This window comes from Neofelis nebulosa, chromosome 5 (genome assembly GCF_028018385.1).
Source record: "Neofelis nebulosa isolate mNeoNeb1 chromosome 5, mNeoNeb1.pri, whole genome shotgun sequence".
Classification (NCBI taxonomy): Eukaryota; Metazoa; Chordata; class Mammalia; order Carnivora; family Felidae; genus Neofelis; species Neofelis nebulosa.
This window is the reverse complement of record NC_080786.1, coordinates 150,706,681-150,720,239: the sequence shown is the minus strand read 5'-3', so window position 1 is coordinate 150,720,239 and position 13,559 is coordinate 150,706,681.

Sequence of the window (13,559 nt, the reverse complement as noted above, 5' to 3'; positions counted from 1 at the left end):
GCTGGCTCCTCTCAATCTGGAATTATCCATGCTAAGAACACTCGGGGAAGCCAGGAGATATTTCCCAGGCTGTTGATTCAAAGTCACCCTTATTCCTCGGCTTACTTAGAAACATCCTGGGAAAAACAGCCATAGTTCATGGATTTGGGGAATTTCCCCCCACCGTGGATTTGACTTTAACTTTGTCTGCCATAACATTTTTCATCACAGAGCTTGATAGAACCTTCTTTTTTGATCCCAGTTCACCTGGAGGCCTCCAAGGTGACTTATTTGCCTTCAGACACTCCTTGGCTCACATATCACTCAGCATGGTTAAATGATAAAATTTAAAGAATCAACTTTATTTATTGTTCCAAGAATAGTTGACATCACGATCAATATATCTGGACAGAAGCTATTAACATTTTAATGAGTTACTCAGTAATATTCCAAAGATGTGTCAACGAGTCATGGCCCCTTTGATTAAGGATGTACTTTGGAAACTACTGTAAATATATATAAGAAAGGCCCAGAATGAGGAACTGTCACCCATCAATCCTGGGAAGAAGAGTGAGGATTCATGAATAAAGAAACTCACAGGGTGACTGTCCCTGGGCTGTACAGTTTACTCTAAGAGAAATAACCTTTTAAAATGCCATTGGTCTCCACTAAATGACAAACAAAGAGGTCTACCTTTGTCAGCTATCAGGTGTGTGTGTTGGGGCCCTGGGGAGAGGTGCTGTTGCAGATAAGTGGTGGGGGGGGGGTGTCTACACATCTTTCTTTTAGATTTAGATCTGGGACATGAATGAGAGGAGGCATAAAGCTTTGGAGGGGAAATAAAATCCAGAACAAGGGAAAGTTATTGGAAAAGAGGACTAGGCAGCTCTGAGAATGAGGGGCAAGGATGACAGAGACCAACAGAAGTTGGTGCCAACATGTACCCATATGCTTCTAGTCTAGTGTGTTGAAATGCTTTGGCATCAAGACCCTTTTGGGTCTCCTCTCTTCCCTCCTTTATCCAAGTCCCTAAAATTTCCTGGACAGGTACTCTTGAGGTCTCCCTGGGTCTCATTGGGCTCTAGATTGCTGTGATATAAAGCTCACCCCATAAAGCTCACCCTTTCCCCAGGGAAGGTGGCTGTTGGAATCCAGTTCTGACATTGGCCTATTCCTGGTAGTGTTGTCTCTGGAAGGTGCAGTTAATTCTGTGTTTGTGTGAAGGAGTGAGGGCATGCCATAAGCCCTAGATTACCTTTTGGTGCAGACATAGCACCCATGGTTTGCTCTTGGGCTAGACTTGTGCTTGGGGGAAGGGGTGGGAGTCTGGGGAGAGGTAGCACATGACTGATATTCATTACCCTGTGAAGATTCTAGTGATGAGCCATTGACTCATGAACCAGAGCACAGAAGATTGTGGGTTTCAGCAGCTTGAATCTATGGCAGAGAAAAGAAGTTGGTAAGTGGGAGTGAAGTAGAGTTGAGGGCAAGCCAAGGAAACCAGCCAAAGATGTTAATGCAGTTCTGGGCTAGAAAGAGGACACAGGGGTGGAATGGGGAAGGACTGAAGCAAATTAACCAGTGTGCTGTGTTCTCACAACATGGAGACTGTGAACCCCAAAGAAATTTAAGTCAGAATAGATCCAGCATTTTCCATTCACTCTGCCATTTTGCTTTTATTTTTCTTTAATGAAAATAGGCAGACTTTGAAGTCTGAATGCCCTGAGTTTCAATCCAGCATGCCTATGTACTCGCTGTGGATTTACTTCTCTGGATCACACAGGTTCAACATTCCTAAAGTGTGACCCATAATACTGTTGCTACCCTACAGAATTATAATCAAAATCAAATGAGGTACTGCATATAAAGCACTTCCTTCAGTGTAGTGCATGGTGAATAAACCATGTCTAGGGGGCATGGTGTATTCAGTTGATTCATAAACTCTCTAGATGGCAATCTGTATTGTTGCTAACAACAGTGACATTAGGCTGCTCTTCTCTCTTAGCTGATGAGCAAGGAAAGACAGATGGGAAAGGGAAAGATGAGTGACATCCATAATAGTCTCTATACTGTCTTTCAAATAGAGAACAATAGGACTGACAGGTCACCTAAACATTGCTCTTATTTTCCCTGATGACAAGTCATTGCTCCATTTCTCCATTACCCTGAAATTTGACAATTTCAGTGTCTACAATAGACTTTTGGCTTTGGCAACATAGTGGACCAAGCAGGTATGGGATAGCTCTAGATGCAAATTCCCATAAAACATGGTCAGCCAAAGCAATTAAAAAGTCATAGCTTTAGAAAAAGAGAGAGAGAAGATCCCAGGACTAGAGACACAGATGGAACTGGAAGTTAGAGGGAGAGGGAGTGATCTGTCACTAAAGTCCAAGCTACCAGGGTGGAGTGTCACTTGAATTAGGTCTTAGCACTCAGTTTTAACACCCACTTAAGGACAGCACACCTGGGACTTAGACCACCTTCATAAAGTGAAGACTCTCCAAAGGCAACACCTTCTGTGAATGGGAGACTCAGAGACAAAAAAAAAAAAAAAAAAAAAAAATTTTTTTTTTCTATCCAAGACTCTGAGTGGGGAAAAATTTGTCACTTATAAGTATCAATTTACCTCATTTGTGTGATGAGTAATTCCTAATCCGAGAATAACATAAAATTGGTCCCACAACCAGGCAACAAAGAATCTCTTCACAAGAAACAATCCCAGATGAAGATAAGCTCATAACAACTCTAGGACAGGACATCATAATCACGTAGTGACAGCAGAGTCAGTAAGGAGGAGGACTCATTGTATGTCAGCCATTGCGCCAGGGACTGGAGAGATTGCAAGCCATGCAGGGTACAGAAGCCCCTGGAACCTGTAGAATGGGTCTAAAATAATGGCCCATCACAGCCCACCCTGTAGCTATTTATGGAAGAGGTAAGAGGTCTCCTCAAAAAGTTCATTAGTGTAAGGGACACCTGTGGCTTTGGTTTACTCGGTATTCTTTTCCCTGCCTCCTGGTAACAGCCATCTCCTTGTTGTGGTTCTCACAAGACTGCCAGTCACAACCCCCACTCTTAGGCACAGTTATGGACACATGATCCTGCTTTTTTCATGCCCATCCCCTGGCTACAGTGAGTGACCAGAACCCAGACATGGGCATGAAACCAAGGCCAGGGCCCGAGAGTCCTTTCCTAAGGTTTTGTGTATAGATGCTGGATGACTGAAGCTTTCTCTGTCCTTGAGGTTTGCTGAGATGGAATAGCATAGGCCTGGAGCTATCTGTGGCTATTCCTCACACTTCTGCAATGCCTACCGACCCAAACCACATGCAAAGAGCCCAGCTGTAGTAATGACAGTGAGAGCTGGTGTTTATGGAGCAGACAGGAGGTACCAGTCACTCTTCTGAAAGTACCAGAGTAACTCAATTAATCCTCACATCAGTCTTATGAGATGGGTTTATCCCCATTTTGCAGATGAAGAAGCTGAGGTACAGAGAGTAAATACACTGAGCACTAGGCCCCGCAGACTATGTAACCTCCTTCTGCCTTCAAATTTTCTCCTGTTCATAGAGGGAAATGCAGCAAAAAGGGTTCCTCTTGGTTTCCTTCTCCTTTCTTTGACTTGCCTGAGCCCTTTTGCAGAGGTGCTATTAAGCCAAAAGGGAGTAGAGGGGAGGGAAAGGAAGCAAGAAGCCGGAGTGTTTCCCAAACTGGTAAGTCTGCTTCGGAATAGTCAAGGGTGGACAGTCCGTGGTGGTTCTTCCTCTGACACAGGGCTGGGGGTTGAGTGATGAGCTTCTTTGGGGTGAGTTGGGGCAGGAGCCTCTGGGGCAAAGCGGGGTCCCCCCTGAACCTGTGATTTAGCTCCTCACCAAATCCCCTCATCCCCGAGGCTGACTGGGAAATCACATCACCACAGAGGACGGGACTTGGTACTCGAGGCTCACCCTGGAAATGGCAGAAACCAAAAACCTGACTGAGAAAAATAACTCTCAGCCAATAGCTTGTTTCTACAAATTGCAATTAAGCAGCCACTGGCACTTCCAAATAAATATGGTACCGATTTCCATCTCTGTGCAGCTTTACTTAATGCCTTGTGACGTCTGACATCCCACATCACTCCTCGAGCACTGAAACAAGAAACTGTGTGTCATTCAACCCCTAACGCAGATGTGGAAGCCAGAGCATGGCTTCCCAAAGAGGCTGTTGTCATGGCCACATTTTTCTTTTTTAATGTTTTTATTTTTGACAGAGAGAGAGAGAGAGAGAGAGCGAGCACGAGTGGGGTGGCGGGGGGCGAGGGGAGCAGAGAGAGAGGGAGATACAGAATGTGAAGCAGGCTCCAGGCTTGGAGTTGTCAGCACAGGCCCGACGCAGGTCTTGAACTTGTGAACTGCGAGATCATGACCTGAGCCGAACTGGACGCCCAATCGACTGAGCCGCCCAGGTGCCCCTGGTCACATTTTCCTAAGGGGACATCAGGGACACAAGCTGGGCAGGAACACCCCCCCAAAAATATGTTCTTCCCTAAACACCCCATTTCTGAGTTGTTGATGTTTCTCCTGGAGGGGAGAGACCCAAATATTCAGGAAGTGTGCTTTATCCGCCCCCCCCCACCATGCAAATTACTCTTACAAGTCTTCTCAGTGTATGACTCCACTGAAGATGAAGAATTAGCAGCTGGGCCCCCAACTCCAGATGCCGCTTACCTTAAAAAAAAAAATTAGGGACGCCTTGGTGGCTCAGTCAGTTGAGCGTCCGACTTCGGCTCAGGTCATGATCTCACGGTCTGTGAATTTGAGCCCCGCATCGGGCTCTGTGCTGACAGCTCAGAGCCTGGAGCCTGCTGTGGATTCTGTGTCTCCCTCTCTCTCTGCCCCTCCCCTGCTCATGCTCTCTCTCTCTCTCTCTCTCTGTCAAAAATAAACATTAAAAATTTTTTTAAAAAATTATTATCAGAATCCAGGAATGCGTCCTGTGCATTTGGAAAGGGATTTTCTTGAGACATAAGCACAACTTACAAAAGATATCCATGGGAAATTGAAAGTTTGAAATCATGGCTTCCTTTTGGGTTGCAAGTCACGAGTGTGGGTGTTCGATGAGGTGAGATTCATGTAACACGAAATTAACCACTTGAGAGTGAAAATTTCCGTGGCATTCACGGCACTCATGGTGTTTCGAGGCTTCTGCCTGGTTCCGAAACACTTCCATCGGCCTGTAAGGAAACTCGTTAGTCTTCATTCCTCCCTCCCCTCAGCCCCTGGCAACCGCCAGTCTGCTTTCTGTCTGTGTGGATTTTCCTCTTTTGGACATCTCACATAAGCACAGTCCCCAACACGTAGTCTTGTGCGACTGGCTTCTTTCACTCGGCGTCATATCTTCAAGGTTCATCCGCATTGCAGCAGGTTCCAGAATTTCATTCCTTTTCGTGGCTGAACGATACTCTAGCATATGCATATGGAGTGTGTGTGGTTTCCTTTTTAGAAACGTGACTTTGAGGGGCACCCCGGTGGCTCAGTCTGTGGAACGTCCGACTCTTGATTTCAGCTCAGGTCATGACTCCAGGGTCGTGGGTTCAAGCCCCACGTCAGGCTCCGCGGTGAGCGTGGAGCCTGCTTGAGATTCTCTCCCTTTCTCTCTTGGCCCCTCCCTCCCCACCACACTTGCGTGCTTTCTCTCTAAAATTAAAAAAATAACAGAAGTGGCTTTGACTTTGAAGCGGCTTTGAGCCTGTTACCTCGGTCTTCTGTGACCAGGAAGTCTGGTTGCCACGACGTCTCCCACCTGGTTTTGTGCACACGGCGGATGGTGGCTCCCTGATGGGGAAGTGATTAAGCGACACCGTGACACTGCCTTCCACCTCCACTCTGGAACGCAGTGGGACAGAGTACCAGCGCCGAGAAGCGCCTGCAGCCGCCCATGAGGAGTGTTAGAAGCAGAATGAGATTCTGCGGCTGGTGAGGCCTGTGAGGCAGGCCCCCTTGGGCTTGTGGGTCATCGTTACTAAGAATGGAGTTTTGAGCCCACAGAGTTAGGCAGACACTAAGTAGAGAAATACATTTGGGGCTGGGGTCCTGGCAGGTCACTGGAAAGGTAATTCAGTTAGCGTTCTTGGGGTGCGCTCCTAAAATAAACCATCTGGGGAAATCTCTTGCTGGTGTGGAATTCTGGCAATAAACAGAGTCTCTCACTGGGAAGGAGGGTCCCTCACCTCGGACTACTTGTAAGGCCGTTATTATTTTATTTCATTTTGACAATGAAGGACTTTCCTCCACTTTTCAATGCGCTGCGCACAATTTCTTTACGCCCCTTCTCCTTCCCGTGACCGTCGCTCCCCTTGTCCCCAGCTGACGGCGTTTCCTGTGCTCTGTAAATGCTATCAGGTAACACCCGAGCGTGGACCCGCTTGTCATTGATAAAGTCTGAAAGCTGAGCCCCCCTCTATCCTCTCAGGTTGGATGAAATGGTCACTAAGGCCTGTTTAGTGTTTTTCTTTTTCCGACCAAGAAGCATAAATGTGCGTTTGAGATGAAGACATACGATTCTTGAGTGAAATGGGGTTTTATAAATGGGGGGTGTTTGTTTATGGGTTTGAAACACTGAAAATCAATACTGTACCGACTCTCAAGAGGAAAACGAGTTGTTTTTTCCTCCCTAATGAAGTGTTCGAGACGGTCAGGAGCTGACTCCCTCGTCCGCTCTCCCGTTTTCTCTTGTTCTCTCTCACACGCACACACAATTTAAAATCTTTATTGAATCTTTGCTCTGTGACCAGGAGTCTGAGACTATTAAAAATAAATAAATAAAGATGGTTTGTGCCTGCCTTCTGCCCAGAGGGCAGGGCCCGCGTTTGCTCGGCATCTAGCCCGGGTCCCGGCACATAGTAGGTGCTTCGTAAATGCTGACAGGTGGAATAAATGCGCTTCCCCTTGGGCTATATCAGTATTTCCTGGTTCTGGCAGCTCTGTAAGCCTTTCACATCTGCAGGCATGTGGGGATGGTGAGAGGTGGACATTCTCAACCCGGCCAGCTGGAGGGCCTGCCAGCTAGGGAAGTAGAGGGATGCGCTGATGGAGTTCGGTCTGGCCAGGGCCAGCAGCCTAGTCGGGGTGCAAGGAGACAACATGCTCCCTCTGGAACTCTTTAGGGGTCCTCCCCCATAAGGGCAAGCCAGGGTGGCCCTGTAACAAGGCCCATTCTTTGCAATGTCAAAGGCAAAATGGGGAAGGAAATGCAGCTACTCCCAGAGTGACAAATGGTGTCCCTGTTGGGGGGGCGCCTGGGTGGCTCAGTCGGTTAAGCGTCCAACTCTTGGTTTCAGCTGAGGTCATGATGTCACAGTTGGTGAGTTCGAGCCCCGAGTTGGGCTCAGTGCTGGTAGCACAGAGCCTGCTTGGGATTCCCTCTCTCTCTCTCTCTCTCTCTCTCTCTCAGAATGGATAAATGAACATTAAACAAAAAAAGATGTTCCTGTTGGGAATGTCTTCCCAGTGGACGGCTTCACAGGAGTTGGAAAAGAGCTGATTCTTGAATTCATAGGAAGAAGGAGTCCTCACCCACTCTCTTACCCATTTTGCCCCTGATCAGAGCCTAGGCCCAGCTTCTGGAACTTTCTGAAGCTCTAAGGTCAAAGGCTGGATGGCCAGCAGTGAGCATGCTGAGACGATTTCCTGCTTCCTGGGAACGTGACATCAAAGGGGTGGGCATGGTCTTAGCCAAGGTGCGTGTCAGACAGGACAGAGTTAACACACAGCCCAAGAGGAATTTTCCAAAGTGAATTGACTATGTTTACTCAGTAGTATTGGCTAGACTTTAAATTTTTTTTTTTTCAACATTTTTTATTTATTTTTGGGACAGAGAGAGACAGAGCATGAACGGGGGAGGGGCAGAGAGAGAGGGAGACACAGAATCAGAAACAGGCTCCAGGCTCCGAGCCATCGGCCCAGAGCCTGACGCGGGGCTCGAACTCACGGACCGCGAGATCGTGACCTGGCTGAAGTTGGACGCCTAACCGACTGCGCCACCCAGGCGCCCCTTGGCTAGACTTTAAAAAAACGTTTATGTGGGGGACACCCAGATACAACTATGGGGTCACACGGAATTAGACCAAACAATTGTAGTTGGGTACGATGTTACTTGTGACCTCACTGAAATGGAACATGTGCGTGTCCGTGGAATCTATCAGGCATCTGAATCTAGATGGAAGTTTTAGGACAATTGCAGGTGCGCTGTTTAAGAGGAGAGTTATTATTAGGTCATTGGTGGCCGACTCAGGATCATAAGAAGAAAACAGATAAAAATTTTAAAACGTACAGGACAAGAAAAGATTTGCCAACAAGTAGCGATACTTTATCATTATAACTCCTTGACAGTTGTTTCTTTAATTTGGAGGAAAGTTTTGAAATAGAAATGACACCTGCACTAGGGTTCTCCAGAGAAACAGAAGCAGCAGGATATACACACAGAGATGGGAGAGATCTAGTATATGTACAGAACCGATAGGACAACAGGTTTATAAAGAGAAAGAGGGAGAGAGAAGGAGAGATTTAAGGAGTTGGGAGCTGATTGAAATGCGCCATGGCGAAATAATGGTTCAGTGTCATTATTTTCAATTTCTTATTTATTAAGCAAGTATTCACTTATTTGTAGCTTCGTGTTCATCGTGAGTACTTCTCGGCCAGAGAATCCCTAGATCAGGGTGCTGGTCACACAGCCGCCGTGTCCCAAGCAGGCCTGTGCTTCCTCCCGGGTCCCTGGTGGCCCAGCTGCCTCTCAGGGACACAGCGCACAGCCACACAGCACCGTCCCTCTTTCCCCGAGGTCTGGGTCAGCACTTGGGAAGTAAGCGGGAGGTGAAGCGGGAGGCACCAAAAATGGACAGCACCTTCTGCCTGTACCTCCTGTCTTTCCGGCAGGGACGTGTGGCCATGACACTGCACTTCTGCTACCGGAGTGTGAGTAGGGACATCAGTGCTTCTTCAGGGTCTGGAACTGGCATCTCACGTTGTCCGTACTCTTTCCCCTTCCCACCGGCCGGAGCCCAGACTGGTGCAAACTCAGCTGCAGGCGTGTAGACAACGAGGGAGCCGCTGGGGATGGGGGAACGACCCAAGGGTAGGAACTGGGTTTCTGTGTGACCGCGTGGACCGGAGCCGCTCTAACCCCCTGGAGTTCTTTGTAAGAGAGAACTAAGCTGCCGTAGTCTAAATCCACAAGAACTGAACTGCGTCCCAACTGATAGAGAAGACACACACGATGACACTGAGCCACTGATGAACGTGCATGCAGGACCTATGAATGTACAAGATTGCAGACCAGCTTTCTTCCACCGAGATGCTTGTAAAAGGACAGAGAGTACCTGGCGCAGACAAGGCGGGCGACTACAGGTGTCCCAGGGTGGCAGAAGGATCTCCGCTGCACCAGGGCCCAGAGTGCGGGCCAACGGTTGTGCGGGCTGAGCTCACGAGGCAGGCAGCCGAAGGGTTGGGCTGGCAGGTTGGGTCTGTTGCCATGAACCCGGGCCCCAGGCCAGAACAGGAAGAGGCTGCTGAGATCAAGTCCTCAGGCCATCTGCAGAGCAGGGTCCGGCCCAGGCTCAGGGAGTCTGTACAGCAAAGAGCCCCATCAGGGGAGATGCTGTCGATGTTCTGAGAGAAAGCAGGGCAGGGAAAGAACGTGCGTTGCACATGCATCAGATGTCCCACACCCTGTGCCTATCATCTCATTTCATCTCATTTCATCTCTGGTAACACTGGAAGTGGGTGTTATTATGCCCACTTTGTAGATGAGTAAACCGAGACCCCCTGGCCTGAGGTCACCCAGTGTGTGATCATCAGTTTTATGTGTCATCTTGACTGGGCTACGTGGTGCCCAAATATTTGGCCAAACATTATTCTGGGTATTTCTGTGAGGGTGTTTTAGGGTGAGATTAACACTTTATTTATTTATTTATTTATTTTTAAGTTTATTTTGAGAGAGAGTGCAGAGCCTGATGCAGGGCTCAAACTCACAAACCATGGGATCATGACCTGAGCTGAAACCAAGTCAGACACTTAACTGACTGAGTCAGCCAGATACCCCTGAGATTAACATTTTTAAAAAAAATTTTTTTTAACGTTTATTTATTTTTGAGATAGAGAGAGAGACAGAGCATGAATGGGGGAGGAGCAGAGAGAGAGGGAGACACAGAATCGGAAGCAGGCTCTAGGCTCTGAGCCATCAGCCCAGAGCCCGACGCGGGGCTCGAACTCACGGACCGCGAGATCGCGAGATCGTGACCTGGGCTGAAGTCGGACGCTCAACCGACTGAGCCACCCAGGCACCCCATCATTTTAATAGGTAGATTGAGTTAAGCAGATTGCCCTTCTTAGTGTGGGTGGGTCTCACCCCATCAGTTGAAGGCCTGAGGAGAACAAAAAGGTTGACTCTCTCAGGAATAGGAGGCAACTCCTCCTGCATGACTGCCTTGAGCTGGGTCTTTCCCTGCCTTTGGACTTGAACCGAAACACAGGTTCTTCTTGGATCTTGAGCCTGCCAACTATATCATCGGCTCTCCTGGATCTCCAGTTTGCCAAATGTAGATCATGGAACTTCTCAGCCTCTATAATTGCATGAGCCAATTTCTTATAATAAATCTCTCTCTCCCTCTCTCTCTCTGTCTCTCTCCACACACACACACACACACACACACACACACCCTATTTGTTCTGTTTCTCTAGACAACCCTGGCTAATACACACAGGTATTCCTAACGGAAGCTGTAACTCTGTGGGCTTGGGTCCCATCTGGAAACCCTTTCCACTATACCACATGGCCTTAGCATATGCCAGAAGACTGGAGATGGTTTTTCAGCTGGAACAATGCAGGCCTGCTTGCTCTGGGTTGTTGACCAGACCCTCACGGGTCCCCAGCCAAGGCTCTGTCACTGTCCACTTCTCCTGGCAGGAGTGTCTTCTCCAGATGATCTGGGGTGCCGAGGGAGGGGGATGGGTAGCCCCCAGGAAAAGGACCCAAGTTGTCAGCCTTCTTGTGGACACTCTGCCCATATATAAGGAGTGGAAAGGGCTTTGGTGGTAGGAATCTGCATTATCCCCAGGTTTCAGATCCTGTCCCCTCCCAGCCACAGGATCAGAGGGTTCCAGCAAGGTACGGCACATCCCGGCAACAGCAGAAAAAAATAACATCTCATGTCCTAGGAGGCCCTACACTAGAGAAGCCTCGATTCCAGAAGAGGGAGTGGGTCCATTCACTCAGCAAAGACACGGAGTACCTCCATGGAACAGGCATTAGATGTACTGTGGGAACAAGGCAGTGATGGGACCCAGGCGAGGCCTCAGAGAACTTGGCCATAGACAGCGGGGATGCTGTATTGACTCAGTGAAGTGATAGAGGAGGCTGGGCCTCCAAGGGACACCTAGAGGTTTCTTTTGTCCTGACCTGTTGTATCTACTAATCCGATGTTTGGTCATTAGAGATTGCTTCCTTTGGACACGAAAGACGTAAGACATCGAGACTCCCAGGAAAGTCCTGGAGACGTCACGGAAAGGTAACACTACGAGCCATTGCTACTTGAGAGTCAGGGTGGAGGAAGCCTGTGCAGGAGGACACAGGACGTGTAAACGAAAATGAAAGGGCATCAGGAGGGACAGCGTTGCTCAGAACAACACTGTGGGTGCTGTGACTTGCACAGCCCTAACCCTCCCTGTCCCTTCATTTCTGGAAGTAGCCCAATCTCACTTGGTGACCCCTCCTTTTTTTTCCTTGAAGCCACATCTGTGCTTTTGTCAGGGTTTCCAGTCTTGGGGGAGAACATCCCATGGGCAGCTGAAGAGTAAACCGGATTGGCTTGTGCCAGTTAAGGTCGGTCCATTTTCCTTGCAAAGGATTGAGTTAGGGCTGAGCGTGGGATTCAGATATCAGAGGGTGGGGTGGGGAGGGGCATTTCCCAGGGACTATGGGAAAGCTTCCTCGTTTTTTGAAAAGAAATGGGGAGAAGACCACACCTCCTTTCTCACTGGGCATCGATGTGGCTGGGTGAGAAGCAGAGCAGGAAGGGAAGACCCCGGAGCCTGTGACTGTGGCCTTGCTGAGTCAGAGAAGCCTGGAGCCCCCTCACCCAGCACCCTGGCCACGTGGAGAGTGCGTCTCTTCCTTGCTTACACCATGTAGAACTTGGTGATCATCCACTCGTGTATCGAACAGTTGTTTTTTTGAGCACCCACTCTGTGCCCAGAATTGCATATATTTTAGTAGTGGAATAAGAATATTAATAAACATGATAAATAAGAAGTGGGAATAGTAGGTGAGTGTGAATAAATAGGGTGGTCAGGGGAGGCTTTATGGAGGAGGTGGCATTCAAGTCCAAAGTGGCATAATGGATTCCCCCTGTGAAGGCTAATGAAATAACACCATAAAAAATGAATGATTTGAGGGGCACCTGGGTGGCTCAGTCGGTTGAGCATTTGACTCTTGATCTGGGCTCAGGTCACGATCCCAGGGTTGTGGGATCGAGCCCCACGTTGGGCTCCACGCTGACTGTGGAGCCTGCTTGAGATTCTCTTTCCCTCTGCTTCTCCCCCTCTCATGCTCTTGCTCTCTTTCTAAGAAAGAAAGAAAGAAAGAGAATCAAAGAAAGAAAGAAAATGATTTGAGAAGCACCTGGGTGTCAGTTGGTTAAGTCTCCAACTCCTGATCTCAGCTCAGGTCTTGATCACCAGGGTCGTGAGTTCAGGCCTCGCATTGGGCTCCATGCGGGGCGTGAAGCCTACTTAAAAAACAAACAAACAAACAAACAAACAGTAAAAGGAATGGTTTGAGCTCTTTCCAGCAAAGTTCCTTCTAAACAAGTGGTTCTCAGCTGTGGCTGATTTGCCTCCCCCTCCCGGGGCCATCTGGCAACATCTGCAGACGTTTTTGGTCATCGCGACTCTAGGAGACACTGCTGGCGTCTAGAGGGCGGAGGCCAGGGACGAGGCCAAACGTCCTACGGGGCCCGGGACAAAACCATCGGCGCCCAAGGGTGAAGAGTGTCGAGGTCGGGAGCCCTGGTCGGGACCGGCTCTTGCAGCAGGCGCTGGGAAACCAAAGTGTGTCCGTCTGTCCCTGCCTGGCAGCGTGGGCTGAAGGGCGGACCACACAGAGCTCTCGGGAGCAGATGTAAACGCCTGGTGCCCTCGGGTCCTGCGGGCACATGCGCTGATGGGGGGTAAGAGGGAGGAAGATGATAATTTGCACTAACTGGCGCAACCTGTTGCCAAATCACGGGGGAGGGAAAAGGAAACACATCCCGAGACACTGTTTATGGAGCAGGAAGGGTTTAGTGACTTTACTGCTCAGATTACCATTCGGATATCAGTTTCATCATCACCGACCTCCAATTTCCTGTTTCGCTTATCTTAGAGTTACTTTTTTTTTTTTTTTTTTTTTTTTTATGTTTGCACAGCCCATATGGCTTTGGCTTCAAGTTGATTAGATATGGAACTGCTTTATAATGGATTAGAATGCAGGATTTGTTTGCTTTGTAATATTTTAAGAAAGAAATGAAAGAAGCTGCAGTGATGGAGAGAGATATTATATATTTA